Genomic DNA, 14524 nt, shown 5'->3' on the forward strand with positions numbered 1-14524 from the left:
TTTTCCGAGGGAGTGAAGGCTGAGAAGCCATGAGAATAGCTGGGGCAGAGGGAGGGAATGGGATGCTTGAGTTTCTGGAGGATGTAAAGCAGAGACCTACGTTTAAGGATAAAGAAAAGTAGTATCTCCTTCACAAGGAATTTCCTGCCAAGATGAAGACAACATTTTTTTAAGCATTTTGGCATTCTAGAGCATTTTAAAGCACCATCACTTGCAGAGTGCACTCTCAACAGGTAAAAATAACACAGGGAGGAAAGAAAAGTCTGCTGTACTGTGTATAGTCTGCCTTTATATGGGGTCAGAGATATTTGACATTTCTGCATACACTTTTGTGATGTGGAAAATACAAAGCATTTATTTTATACACTTGTACCTGACAAGCTTTAACGAGTCACAAGCACTAACTTTACAAGTGTCCTGTGACAATGGAGAAATTAAGTTCTCGCAGTATCACAAGTATCTTTGCAGCATATTCATGCTATAAACCTTTGCTCTGCGTTTTCAACTCTGTTTATAACAGGCATCTAAATCCCACGATGCCAATAATATGCTGAACTGACACTAGGATTGCATTCCTAAGTAGAGCAGCTTCATTGCTAAAAGACAGAGTGTCAAACCTAAGTTTAAAGACTGGAATGCATTTATTAATATTTTACTAAAGATTATGAGTGTTTTCCATTACTGTAGTGTAACAGTTGGGAAAGAAAACACTGAGTATTTGTTATATAAACCCATATAACTGCCTTTTTTGGCACATTTATTCCAGCATTAAATAGATCAGCCATTTACCATACAGTAACTTACAAAAATGGCAATAAAATCTAACTCTTTTTTTTTTTTTTTTTAAACACATTAACCCCATTAGATGCTTTTCTGCCACTATCACTCTCTTATTTCAGTTTATCATTTTATTTTTCCATATACCAATTTACAGCTAACAAAATTCTGCCCACAACACAGGCAGGGATAGATGTTCTATTTTAGTTTTTTGCTATGAGTAAATCATAACCCTGTATCCAATCACTAGTCCTTGCTCTTCATTGCTTCAAAGTCTATTTGAAAAGATACTTTTTCCTTTAATTTCCTGCTATCATTTGAACCCATTTTTGCTTAGAACTTATTACTACTTAGAACTGCAAATAATTTTCAAAGAGCAACTCAAAGGAAGATACCATGAAACCACATTTCATATATTAAGCAACCATCAAAGCCGCTTTTTACTGGCATTTCTGAGTGCCAGTCTCTAATCTGCTATGAGAATAGTCAGTGACGTGATGCCCACCTCTATCTCATGCCTGATACAGCTGCACACTTGAAACTGTCACTAGCCATGCCTCTGTTGGTTTTAAAGTTTACTGTTGTTATGGTCATTGACTTTTTCCACATAGAGTTGACAATCATGATGCCTCTCCCACAGATCTGGAGCATGTGATATACAGGGCTAAGTGCAAACCTGATATTAATTTTCAGATCGGCAACAGATTTTCAGTACCACTACAAATGTGGGCTCTGCCTTGTGAGGACATCAAAAGGTTTGGCAAACTGTGCCTAACTTGAGATGAAGACTCATCTTCTCTGTTATTTCATTACCACCACACAACCAAGTGTTTTTGTCTGCAAAGGAAAATATTTAATTACCTTCTAACATTCATGATGGTCTCACTATTTAGTCAGCAAGATCACAACATGCAAAAATTCTTACAGAACCTTTGTTTACACTTAAATACTGGTATTTAACCTTCTGTGAGTTCATCCTTGGGCAGGCTGCTTAGCAGAGAACTAATGGCACTGATACCCTGCATTCTGCTCTCTCCCACTCTCTGTTGCTGTTGGTAGGCCTATTACTTGATTGTTTTAACCCAGAAGGCTCAAATTAAGAGCAGGGCCATAACAAAATACACAGCAAAAGATCATGTCTGACCTGAAGGGTTTGCCCACTGAATGGCTAAGACAAAAAAGGGGATATGAAAGAAGAATAACAATGCCTCCTTTATAAGTGGGGAAATAAGGCATGCTGGAGGTCACAAAAGTAAGACTGCAGCTGAGTCAAGAAGTGAATCCAGATGTCTTAGCACAAGTTAAGAGATTGCACAAGTCTGTTGGGCAGTTTAGTAGATCTGAGTGATTTAGAAAAGTCATATTTGACCTTATAAAAATTGCCAGTCAGTTTTTAAAAGCAACCATGGGATGGAAACACTTTACACAGTAAAATTCAAATGGATTTTGCAAATAGGATTCATAAAAGGGTGCAGGTGCTAAATGAACAAGCAGAACAAGGAAGATATCCTCACACTAAATCTTCATGGCTAACACACAGCAGGTATAATGTCATTCTGTTATTTCTGAAGGCTTCATAATTCCTTAAAGGAAATGCATTTCCCCTTGGCTGGTTTTTAATACCATGCAACTTGTTTGGGAACCTTTAACTGTATCAAAATAAGCATTTAATTTAATCTAAAATTATTTATAATTATTTCTGTCACGATTTCTTGAAGTTTTTGAGAAAAAAAAAAAAACAGTTCCCCAATGATCAAAAGCCTTGCTAACTTACTCAAGCCACAAGACTCTCTCCCTTCATACCCTTCTTTCCACAGGGAAATTTTAAAATTCTACCTCTAAATATGTCTTGTGAGTTCTATGGACCAAAGGCTCTATTTTCATTAAATTTCAAATATTTATCAGTCCACCCAAGATTCTTCTCATCATGAGGAAAAATGGTTTTGCACTCTCAGCTTGCCAGTGCAAAGAGACAAGAGACAACTATGAAGACAATGTTGGCAAAAACAACAAAAAAGGAAATTTAAAGTTAGATTGATACATGCTTTCTCTGAAGACATGGAAATTTTGCCATTTTTAGCAGTTCTATTTAAAACAAGAACTGCAATGAGTATTTTAGGCTCCTGGATGCCTGCAGTCAGGGCTAGGGAGAAACACAGCTATTCATGTACACAGATGCCACTCCCTATTAACCAGAAGGCAGCACCTGAGAATATCGTCTTGTGTTTTCAAATCATAGAAATCATTATCAGCAAACACGAAATGCCAATTTTCCCCAATAACAAACTAGAAATATTGCTGAGGTGTTCTTCTGTTGTATCCAGGCTTTTACTAATGCTCTTTTGTGTGTGAAGAGTTTCTGTATTTGCCGAGGAGGGCAATCAGCTTTCCCTGAACAATTTTTTGTCAGTCTGCATCTGTATCAAGTGCCAAGTGAAATGCAAGGTTAAAATTAAATTAAACACACGTTTACCTTGGTTAGCATTTGAAAGGGAGTCATTGCTGTACAACACACTTCTAATGTGCTATTGAGAAACTTGTTTCTGTGCTATTATTCATTAAAAGTGGAGAGTTTAGCAGCAACTACTGTACATGGCATCACAGAAACCGTAAGTTTTACTGCACTGTCTGGAATCAGTGACATTCTAGAATTACACCAGGAGGATTCCCACAAAATACATTTTTGTTCTGAATAACTCAGAACTGGGGTGGGGAACAGATTCACTTCATGAATGCATGTTTCTTTCAATTTTCATTTGTGGAGGGGAAAATAATCAAAGAATTTTAACATGCTGCCTTCTAACAAGAAATTTTAACTATATTCATAGGGAGGCAATTGGATGACTTGCATGGGCTATTCCCTGCAGCTCTCTAATACAAATAGCTGTCTAAAGGCTAGACTCCACAATGCTTGGTAACATCTTTGGAAATGGTTCCAGTCTCCTCCAAGATGATACACATGTCCCTTTTTCTAGATTACAACCACACAATTAAAGCTCTCTTCCAGAGCCACTGCATGGCTGACCTATTTTCTATGTGGACTTAGCTGAAACAATCAATGGGCATAGCCATGCGTGAAGTGCAAGGCACAGCCAAACCATCCCAAGGGAGAGCTCCAGACAGCCCCGTGCCCCACAGCCCCCGCAGGAGTGCAAGTCTCCAGGCATTTCTCCCCTTACCTTAGGGCAGAGAAAAAGTGGCCTTGTCACTCAAGCAGGGACAGCACAGCATTCTGCTCACAGGCAGATACTTATGCATAGGAAATACAGACAGGGGCTCTCATGAAAGAAATACTCTCTCAGAAATGACATGTAAGGGCACAGCTTGGTTATCATCTGGGCTTGGTGTGCTCCCTGTAAGGAAAAACCCTCCTCAGGCTGACATGCATGAGGGGGCTCGTTTGAATGCTTCTGCTAGCAGGGCACCATTCTCTTGGAACAGCTACTTCGAGTGTGAATATTGAATATGCAAGAAGAAAATCAATTCAAAAATTGACTTTAAGTAATACAAAGGAACTAATTTAAAGAGTCAGAGCAGTAGAATCAAGAATAATGTGTGCCACAATACTGCCAAGTTCAAGTAGCTGGGAGAGTGCTTAAAAGTAACAGTGAAGATCTGAACCGTGGAAGGGGGCTTTTGAATCAAATGAGAATGTCAGTTAAAATACAATTAAATCTCAATTAAATCTGAAAGCAGTAATATTCTTAGCAAGGGCATCTATTCCACTTAACAAAACTATCATATAATGGGAAACATGAATGAAACACAAGTGGAAGTGAATATCACAAAAGACTATGCCCGGATAGGGTGGGATTCTCCTAAAGACTGAAGGCTTGTGGAGGCCCTGAAGCTCACAGAGGTGCTTGGGGCCTGAATCAATGAACAGGACGTGGCGAGGCCTCTCTGTGGTGAAGTAAAACTGATCTGTACGGCTGGTATTTGCTCTGGCTTAGGTTATGAAGCAGCAGAACAACTGGGAGCAGTGAAACGTTAACTCTTACAAAAAGGGAGTAGATGTCAGCTTGCTCTAGACACCACATCTACAGAAAAAAATATCCTGTGTGGTGAGCCACTTCCTAGCACTGACCTACAACTGCCATCACTCAAGGAGGACAACCAAAAAATGGAAGAACAGTGCATTACCAAATGACCTGCAGTCAGTAACTATGTTAATTCCAGGTATTAACATGTTTTTTTCAATTGTCCCAAAGCATGTGAAGCTATGAACAAAAACCTTATAAAACATCTGCTGTTTTTAGTAAGTTTTGCTGCCTTTATTAGAAAAAATTTAATTTGTTTACACCATGGCTAGAAGGCCAAGTCAACTTTAGCACATGCTTAAATCCTACTGTAATTTTAAAATTAAACAGATACTAACATTCTGCCCTGAACTGTGTTGCTTTCTTGAACAAAAACCAATGCTTTTAACTGACTTAAAAATGTAATAATACGTTTAATGATAAACTTGAATCTCTACTTTTCATGCAACTATTCATGCAAGACACACCAAATATACATCATCCATACAGCCATATCTCAAATGGTGAAGATGTGTTAGAAAGAATATTCAAAGTAATGTCAAATATGAGATTTAGCCCTAATTTAATTTCAAATGCTAAAAAACTAAATTCCAATGGCAAACATCTACATAAATGCAGTAGACAATAAAGGTCCTTTATAAATTGAATAGTAAAAAATGTGCAAGAAATCCCAGCAAAGATGGCAGCTCTCCAATGGCACAAATTTCATTTGTTAATAAAATGTGCAATCTAAAATATAATGATTTCTAAATAACATTACAACAAAATGCTTTCAATCATGTCTTGTAGTTTCCAGTAATTTTTAAAATTTCTTTTTACATATATGGAACTTTTCTTAAATGATTATGTCATTATAAAGAAAAATTAAAACCTGTTGCTAATCTACAAAGCAGCTGCAAATACAGCCAGTACCTCCTTACACACATTTCCTTGTTGACAATTTTGAATGTAGCATATGCTTGCTTAAATTACTGAGGTGCTTGATTTTTAGTTTTTAGGGATTTTTTAAAGTATGATACTATTTACAGTAATTTTTGTTAACAACTCATACCATTTAAAAGGAAAATAGCTGTGTTTGCTACAGACTCTATCTTGGCTCCTTGAATTACTTATTTTGAGTCTTGGTTTGTTTTTTTTTTTTTTTTTTAAGAATTTTAAACAGATGGCATTCACACTCATAACAGAACTGATATTTTATCTTTTACGGCATGACATAACCAGGTTTTGACTACCATTGATATGTGGCATATTAGATTTTATTAACAACTCTCATTTATGTTTTGATTTCACTATGGGATCTGTTTTGAAACAGACTGTCATAGTAGGCTAAGGACAGGTTTTTTTAAAGAAAGCATTAATCCCAATAAGACAAGTATACTCAACTTGAGTACTTACTTAATGACTTCTCATTTTTAGCGCTTCATCAAAAATTTGATTAATTTATGCGAATACTCAGCAAGTGAACCAGTGGAAGAGACAATGGTGAGACATTTTATTGATGTCAAAAGGGGTAAAAATATCATGCTAGAACTAAATTCCTTACCTTCTCCTCCAATGTTTGCCTGATGATCTTGCATTGTCATGACCCATAATAACTACATATGTCCACAGAAAAAGGAAGTACAACCAGGAAATCTCATGGTGCATTGTGTTTTCCTTCTCTCTCCTTTCATACTTTTCCTGCCTGCTTTGGATGAGCACAATTTCAGCAAATGCCTTTTTTTTTTTTTTTTTTTTTTTGAGAATGGGAGCACAAATTTTTCTATCACTGCTAGAGTGCTCCTCATACTTCCTTACAATCACCCGGTTCATTTAAGGTTCCTGCTACTAGCTAAGAACAGTAATCAGAACATCAGAATGTATGGCCATATGTAGCAGCCCAGAGCAACACAATACAAGCAAGAAACTTCTCTACAGTTGTCTTCCCTACAAAGAGAACATTTGTAATACATTTGCACACATTCTCTGGATGCCTGAATTGCTTATCTTCTCTGATTAATTATGTAAAATAGTCTGTTACAGGAACCTCTTCCCAGTACAGGCTGTCACCACCTTTTGTTCCTGACCCTAGAAAAGTAGTAGAGCCATTTATATGATTTAAAGTGTATGTTTCCTTATGACTACTTTCTGTAGTTTGGAAACGAACCATCTTAATTCTAACTACAAGAAAAGGGTGTGGCTCCATTGGGACTTTTGTGTTAGGAAAAATTCTAAGATTAGACCACTTCCAAATAAGTAAAACTCTTTGTTCTATTCATACAAATACAATTAAACACTTACACTTCTTATGAAAATTTTCTCTGTTACAATTTTTGTAGGTCTGTATGCTCAGACTTAATAATGGAAAATCTGAGTGAATAAAAATTTGGTTTTCCTACTAGTATTCCAAATAACAAATGTCTGACCATCTCTCTTTAGAGCAACCTACATGCAGCACAGTGTAACCTGTAGTCCAGTGGAAGTGAAAAGCCCAAAAACAGCATTACAGACACACTGAATCCTTGCTTATGACTTTTTTCCTGTCAAATCACTCTTTGAACTTAGAAAGCCATCTTATTACATCCACAGAACGAGTGACCAGCTCTGAAAATAGAGCCATTTTAGAAGCAACATTAGATCAAGCTTGAGACAGGACACAAGATGCATAGAAGACACATAAAAGATGTATAAAAGCACTCATTCATAGATGAGAGAAAAACTTTTCAAGTGTCTCATGATTATAGATAGCAATGATTTTATAAATGGAATACTAAACGTAGGCTAGATGGTCACTGAGCTTTAGCCACAGAAACAAACCTAGTCCTCAGAAAAGGGATTACGAGCCTAAAGTCTTGAAAAAATGGAAAGAAGGGGGAGACAATTGACTGAAAAACTGCTAATCATCATGAATGCAACACAGTTCATTTATGCTTCCTAGGAAAAAGGAATAGCAGATGCAGAGATTAAGTTATTCTTAGAGCATCGTATATGTGATGAAATATCAGGTTTGTGTCTAATTCATGAAGTGAAATGACATAAATTGCTCTGAAAACCGGATAAGGAACCTTACCTAAGCATAACGCAGTAACAGCAGCCTGAATGGGTTAATTAGCTTGACGAGCATCAGCAGTTCGCGAATTCTTAGAAAGCCTCACCGTGCACAAAGGCCGCCCGAGTACCCTCGTGGCTGGAGCCCTCCGCGGGCTCGCCGAGCGCTCCCAGCCCGAACCGCCGCCTGCTCCGCTCACGCCCGTATCTGGCTCGGGGCACGGCGCTCACGGGGCGCTGAGGGGAGAGGGCTCCCCGCTCCGGGCCGGGCACCGATCACCGCCCGCCCGGACAGAGCCCCGGACAGAGCCCCGGACAGAGCCCCGGCCGCGCCCCGAGCGCCCCGCAGTCCGGCCGGGCGCCCCGTCCCAGCGCTGTCCAGGGTCCCCGCCGCCCCTCTCCGCGCCCGGGGCGCCGCTCGCTCGCTCGCAGCCTCCCTCCCCGCCTGCCTCCGTCACTCACCACGGCGCGGGGTGCCCGCGGCCGCAGCCCCGCCGAGGGGCTCTGGGCAGGCGCCGCTGCCGCTCCCCGGCGCCGCCAAGGTGTATTTGGGGAGCGGGCGCGGCGCGGCGGCGGCGGGGCCCGGCGGGAGGGGCCTCCCCGCGGGCCCAATCAGGGCGGCGGCGGGGCGGGGGCGGCGGCCGGGGGCGGTGCGATGGCCCGCGGGCCGGGCCGGCTGCAGCGTGTCCGTCCCGTGTCCGTCCCGCCCGGCGGAGCGGCGCCGAGCGGAGCGCTCCTTGCGCCGAGATGGCCGGAGGCGCGGGGCGCTGGGGGCTGCGAGCGGGGCACGGGCTCCCCCCACCCCCGCGCCGCCAGTGCCCCCTCGCCCTGCGGCCCCACGGGCTTGGGTTTGGAGAAATGCCCGTCTGCGCAGGCTGCAGCGAGCTGCTCTCTGCGGCTTCCGCGCCAGTAGGAACCTGTGTCATGGGGAGCAAGGCGCTGTGGTTACTGACGTCTTTTCCACACCACTGTTCTTCCACAGAGCCGCCTGTTTGAAAACGTGTGCTGCCATATTTGTTTTATTCCAATTTTCTCTATCACAGCTTATGTTTACTTGTTGCTAGTGATACTCCGTGCAATACGTGATATATACCTTTTTTTACTGTAGCCTTGAAATGCTATTTAAGCTAATACCTAAGCAATGAAAGAAGGGAAACGCCTTTCCAGATAAGCACAGAAAAAAAGAATCGTTTGCACAACATCAGTGTATCTGATGGCCAACTTCAATTTAGAACACAAATTCATAAAACGCTCCTTGTAGAGTTGCCCAGGTCTGAAATCGTGCTCTTAATTCTTGCATGACACCAGAATGATAACAAACTTCAAATCATTACTAAAGCATTTTCATGGTATTTTCACTGGATGGAACCAACGGATAGTTTTTGGATGGTAAATTCGTCGGCCTTGGGCAATTAACAGTGACTGAGTTCACAGTAGGAACAGTTGCCTTATCAAGTCACATGGAAGCAAACAGAAAATTTCACCAGGAAAAACAGCTGTTGTAAGCTGAAGGATGAGTTTGGAGGAGCACCATACCTACACAGCAAGAGAAAAGGGGTATTGTTTCTTGTGGTTCACTGGCTATTGTACCTTAATAAGTTTGTGTGGAAGCACGTGTCAAAATCAACCGAAGCAAAAGTAGCACATTCTCCAAGTGGTTTCGAACAGACCAACTTTATGTAAGAGAGGGTATCAAACTTAAGGTGTGAATGTTTTGTTGCTTCCCTGACAGTCAGAACTGAAAGATGGTTTAATAAATATATCTGCTTCACACCATGCTTCCCTGCCTGCCATGTTAAGAGAAATCTGTCAGCTAAAGAAGTGATTAATTCCTTCAGCCACCAGATAGTCAACTGAAAATAATCTGCCAAAGCCCTGTTTGCTGGCATTTCTGAAGTTATTGACAAGCAATATGGAACTTACTTGAGTGATAAATAGAATAGGACATTGTGTACCTCATAAAATTATTGTATTAATAGATAATGCATTGATGCAGTATCTTGCCTTCAAAACCAAAAATTAGTCTCAACGCAAAGTGTGGCCCTGCTAATGTTTGCCCTCATTTGCAAACTACCCTAACTCTTGCTTTTTAGTCTCGCTTTTCTTGCCTCAGGGAACCAGACATTTATGGGAAGAAAAATAATAAAAAAAAAAAAAAAAAAAAAAAAGGAGAAACAGCTTCTGAGCAACTGATATAAGTGAATTCCATTATCAGGTTTCTGTACCAAAAGGAGTAAGAGCTTCTGTTGCACAGAGAATTCCTATTCCAGGATGCGCAGTACAGACTTAGATATGATCACTGCAGTGTAAACCTGCTGTGACCAGGGTGACAAATGAACGCTGGACAAGAACAGTGAATTTGGACATTTGGTGAGGAACTGAGTCATCAACACACAAAGGTCTCCCATAGTTCTTGGAAAGCCACTGTTCATCCCTGTCACAGCAATTGTTATGTGTGTACTAGTAATGACTTGCAAACTTGCACCAAATAAAAACAAAGAACATGATTATGAATAGGATCTTTGTAGTGAGTAATTGAAAGAATAGTATTTCATGTTATGTTAATTTAAGTATTAATACAAGGCAGTGTTCATTTTACTTTAGTATTGAAAAGTTAGTTCTCCAAACAAAATTAGATTAGATAAATTCCTTCCATAAGATCTGTAAGATCCTACAAATACCAAAAAAGATATCACGTTTTATTTAAGGAACACTTATGTCACACTTAAAAATGGCAACATTTTCTTAATTTTCTCCTATAAAAGAAAGTTCATTTTTTTCAACCAGTTAGATGGAAAGATTGTATTATATGTAATGATGCTAAGATATATGTATAATCAAATATAAGGTCATCATAATTCAGAGCATAATTAACACTCCTAAACTTCCATTTACTGGCATCTGCTGTATTTAATTCAAGTTCTCAAATCAGATATCTTCAAAGAAGCACCTCTCAAATGTATCATCTCCCCCATGGCAACTGAAATTTCTGAAAATACAGAAATCTGCAGCCCAGAGCTGTAGTGCTGAGCAGCTGATGGTTTCAGGCACCAGCACCATGGGGCTGGAGATGCTGGCAGATAAAGAATGGCAGAAAGAACAAGGTTGGAAGTTACCACTGGACTTCAGCTAATCCAACCCTGCTGCTCACAGCAGGGTCAACTAGAACACATTGTTCAGCACTGTGTGCAGCCAAATTTCTAGTGTCTTCAAGGATGAAGAGTCCACAGCATCTTTAAACATCACGTTGCAGTTTGACTTTCACCAAAAAAAAAAAAAAAAAAAATCCTATATTAAAAAGGAATTTCCTGTATTTTAGTCTGTGAAATACACATCCTCCTGTCTTTACACAGGATACCACTGGGAAGAGTCCAGCTCCCTATTCTTTTCTCTTCCATTAGATATTTATATGTGGATAAGATCTCCAGGAGCCTCCCCTTCTTTATTCTGAACAGTCACAGCTGTCTCCTCCTCTCCTTGTACATCAGATGCTGCTGTCGCTTAACCATTTTAGCAGCCCTTTGCTGCACTTGCTGCAGTAAGTCCATATCACTCACTAGTACTGGGGAGCCCAGGCCTGGACCCAAAAATTCAGATGTGCTTTACCAGTACTGAGTAGCAGGGAAGCATTACCTCCCTCCACCTTCTGGCTGTGCTCTCCCTAATGCAAGCCATATAATGTTTATGGCGGCCTAAAATGATCCTATTTGCATGTATCACTTACACTAGAAATAGCAAATGTGCAGTGCTCCAAGTAGAAATCTGCTTGGCTGTAGTGCTCATTTATGTTTTTGTTTGTGAAGTCAATCTGGTCAGTCAGAGTCCTTGTGGATTCCCTGGCTCAGTTGACCTCTAATTGGTGGATTATTGAACCCAGGGGTGATCTGGCTGTACTGTGCATGTTTTTTCAAAGGACATGGACAAACTTGAGTCTTGCTTTAACTTGGCTTTGTAGCTTTAATTTTTTTCCTTTTTTTTCTTTTTTTTCATCGTGCTTCTTGTTCGTAATTGTAATTTCTACCCCACTGTTTAATGATGGATTTTCAAGATTGCCATATAATGGCATTTGTTGGAGTCTCCCATGAGAAACACATTACCTTTCCACTCCAGTGCAGAGGAGGTGCAGACAACACAGAAAGGTGACAGTCACCTAATCCATGGCACTAGTAATCAAATCAGGGTTTACACAACAGGAAATGAGAATTAGATTTGAAGATGAATGAAAATTTGAGAAACTTAAAAAACTCTGTATCATTCACTGTGCTGTTTTGAGAGCCTCCTAAGATCAATCTAGGTGCCAAAAGGTGTGATGCCAGTTGAAGAGTTAATTTAGTCTTGTATTACATAAAAAACATCTGAACTGAGATTAGTGGTGGGGTTTGGATGCCTCTATCACCTGGTTAGTATTATTCTATTGATTCACTTTTTCTTGCTATAGGAAGTTGAAAATACTGAGGAAGACATACTACCACTGATGTGTCTAAAGGCATCTTACCAAATACATCAAACTCAGAAGAGGTTTCAGGGATTTATTCACATCTAACTCAATATGTCACTTTCTGGACAATGTTAAATCCTCTCAGAAATCACTCTTTCTTAAGGCTCATAAAACCCCTTCTTCAGGAACGTGTCTCATGCTGTTTGAAAACATATCAAGCGGGTAACAATGTTAGATGTTTTACTTTCAGTCTTTTTCACTGAAAGACTCCCTTTTGGAATAGTACACATCATTTTCTCACAGTTACTCAGCCATGATCAGTCAGATTTGAGTATTTATCAGGATTAATGTCTATATTTCAACAAAGAAAGTTTTGAACAGTTTCAAGTCTGCCTTGAAGAAGGGATTTTCAACAAACTAATAAAAGCACAGGTTTCTTCTTCTTTCATGGAACCTCATACACCTGCAAGCAAGCTGTCCTGGAGCACAAGCTTTCTGAGGATGGAAAGGATTTTTGTTTCTGTTGCAAGTTTACTAAGAAACTGCTGTTTCCTGGAGGGCAGATTAGATTTACTATGTGTGCTCTAACAGTATTTCTGTATCTTTTGTACAGAAATACAATTTTGTGAAGTTCTCATGGTAAATTACCACGGAGAGTCACAGGGATGTTACAGAAGTTGTAACAGCACTGACAGATAAATAGGATTCTCAGTTTTCATTTTCATTGGAAGACAGAGGCAGTCAGACTTCCTGTGGAAACATCTTCCAGCTGGATTTGCTTTCTTGCCCAACATTCTTATTTTTTGTTGAAAGATGGGTGTAATACTTGTTTGTACTGATCAAGCCTTAATACTCTTTTTTAGGCAAGGAAGCAGTGATATTTGGCCAGATGATAAAATTATTTCATTTATGAATTCATATTTAGGAAACTATGAACTTTAAATACAAGCTTAAATACAGCTTTAAATACAATTACCATATTGGGTAATTCAAAAAATCTTTGCATCCTCCTCTAATTTAAATTGTTATGGCATCCTTCCTGTCCTGAGTGAGTTGTTATGAAATCTTTGTCCTGTGTAGTACTAAACATTGGCTATGCTTATGATGTGTGATCCTGAAAAACTTTTCAGTTCCCTGCTGCAGGTGTGTGGCCTGGCAACACCCTGACTTTGTCACGGACAAGCTCTGCAAATGGATTCTTTCCCACTGTGGCCTGATTTCCATTAAAGGAAGCCTAGGCAGGCAGGCAGGCAGCAGGAAAGCAGCTGCAGAGTGCTTCAAAAGGGAGCACAGAGCTCAGGGAGCTGGGAGTGCAGGGAGCAAACATCATAAAGTGCATCTATGCTGCAACACGTTTTATCCTTTTCCACATTTTATAATCACATTAGTGAATTGATTCCTGTAGGCATAAGAATTCAAATCTAGCAAAGGTTTTGGTATTTCTTCATCAATAAGCTCACTTTGGGAGACGTTGATTCATATACTGTAGTCCACTGCTTTGGACTTCTGCTACCCTTTCTTCACAGTTTCTGAATATGAGCTTAATTCAGCTGTTAAAATGATGTGAGCAGAAAAAAACCTGTGCACAAATTGACAAGCACATTTGGGGCATTCAAATTATATGCTGTTTTAGCAATATTGAAAAGAAGATCAAGTATAATTCTTATGCATAAAAGTAGTTCTCATTCAATGTTTCAGTCTCTGATCTTCTAAATTAGATAAAGTTTTGTAATTATGTAGTTATAGAAATTGCTCATTTGCTTTTTGTTAGGGAGGTTCTGTTTGCTTTGGGTTAAGTATGATGGATTCCAGCCATTTTTTACTTGTTTGGATGCTATGAGAGGACAAATATATGGTAAAATCCTAGTTCCTATACATATACTCTCTCAATTTTCTATAGAAACAATTGCTCATGAAAATATTCTTGAACAAGTTCATGAAGTTTCTCTTTTAGATACTGTTATGCAAACATCTGGATCTACCCTTGATTTTGTGGGGAACTATTGTTAAAGGGACACTGTTCTGGAAATCCTATTGTGTCCAAAGAAATACAGTTCTGAATTGTCGTCACTGGAAAAGCAAGAACATAATTTGCAAGTAAAATTTTTTTGACTTCTGTTTTGCAAATGTTGGTTTGTATAGATAAATATATTTTTTTCTCTTTTTAATTACTTACTATGGTAAATGTTTATTGACTTTACTGTAGGCATGGGTTTCTTCTTTTCAGCTTTTATTCCTGGAT

General features: G+C 39.6%; 1 protein-coding gene and 1 long non-coding RNA gene across 3 annotated transcripts in view; both read right to left on the minus strand.

Moving 5' to 3' along the window:
* GUCY1A1 (guanylate cyclase 1 soluble subunit alpha 1) overlaps positions 1 to 8411 on the minus strand; it is a 34771-nt gene extending 26360 nt beyond the window's left edge. Inside the window, exon 1 of one of the 2 annotated variants that reach the window (XM_066317669.1) lies at positions 8307 to 8411. The gene's annotated coding sequence lies outside the window, so the exon portion shown is untranslated. Of the gene's footprint in view, positions 1 to 7866; positions 8118 to 8306 lie in introns of those variants that run through there. The other variant, XM_066317671.1, reaches the window with a different exon arrangement.
* LOC136360434 (uncharacterized) overlaps positions 1 to 14524 on the minus strand; it is a 186845-nt gene that overhangs the window by 77557 nt on the left and 94764 nt on the right. The window lies entirely within an intron of this gene.

This window comes from Sylvia atricapilla, chromosome 4 (genome assembly GCF_009819655.1).
Source record: "Sylvia atricapilla isolate bSylAtr1 chromosome 4, bSylAtr1.pri, whole genome shotgun sequence".
In the NCBI taxonomy this organism is placed as follows: domain Eukaryota; kingdom Metazoa; phylum Chordata; class Aves; order Passeriformes; family Sylviidae; genus Sylvia; species Sylvia atricapilla.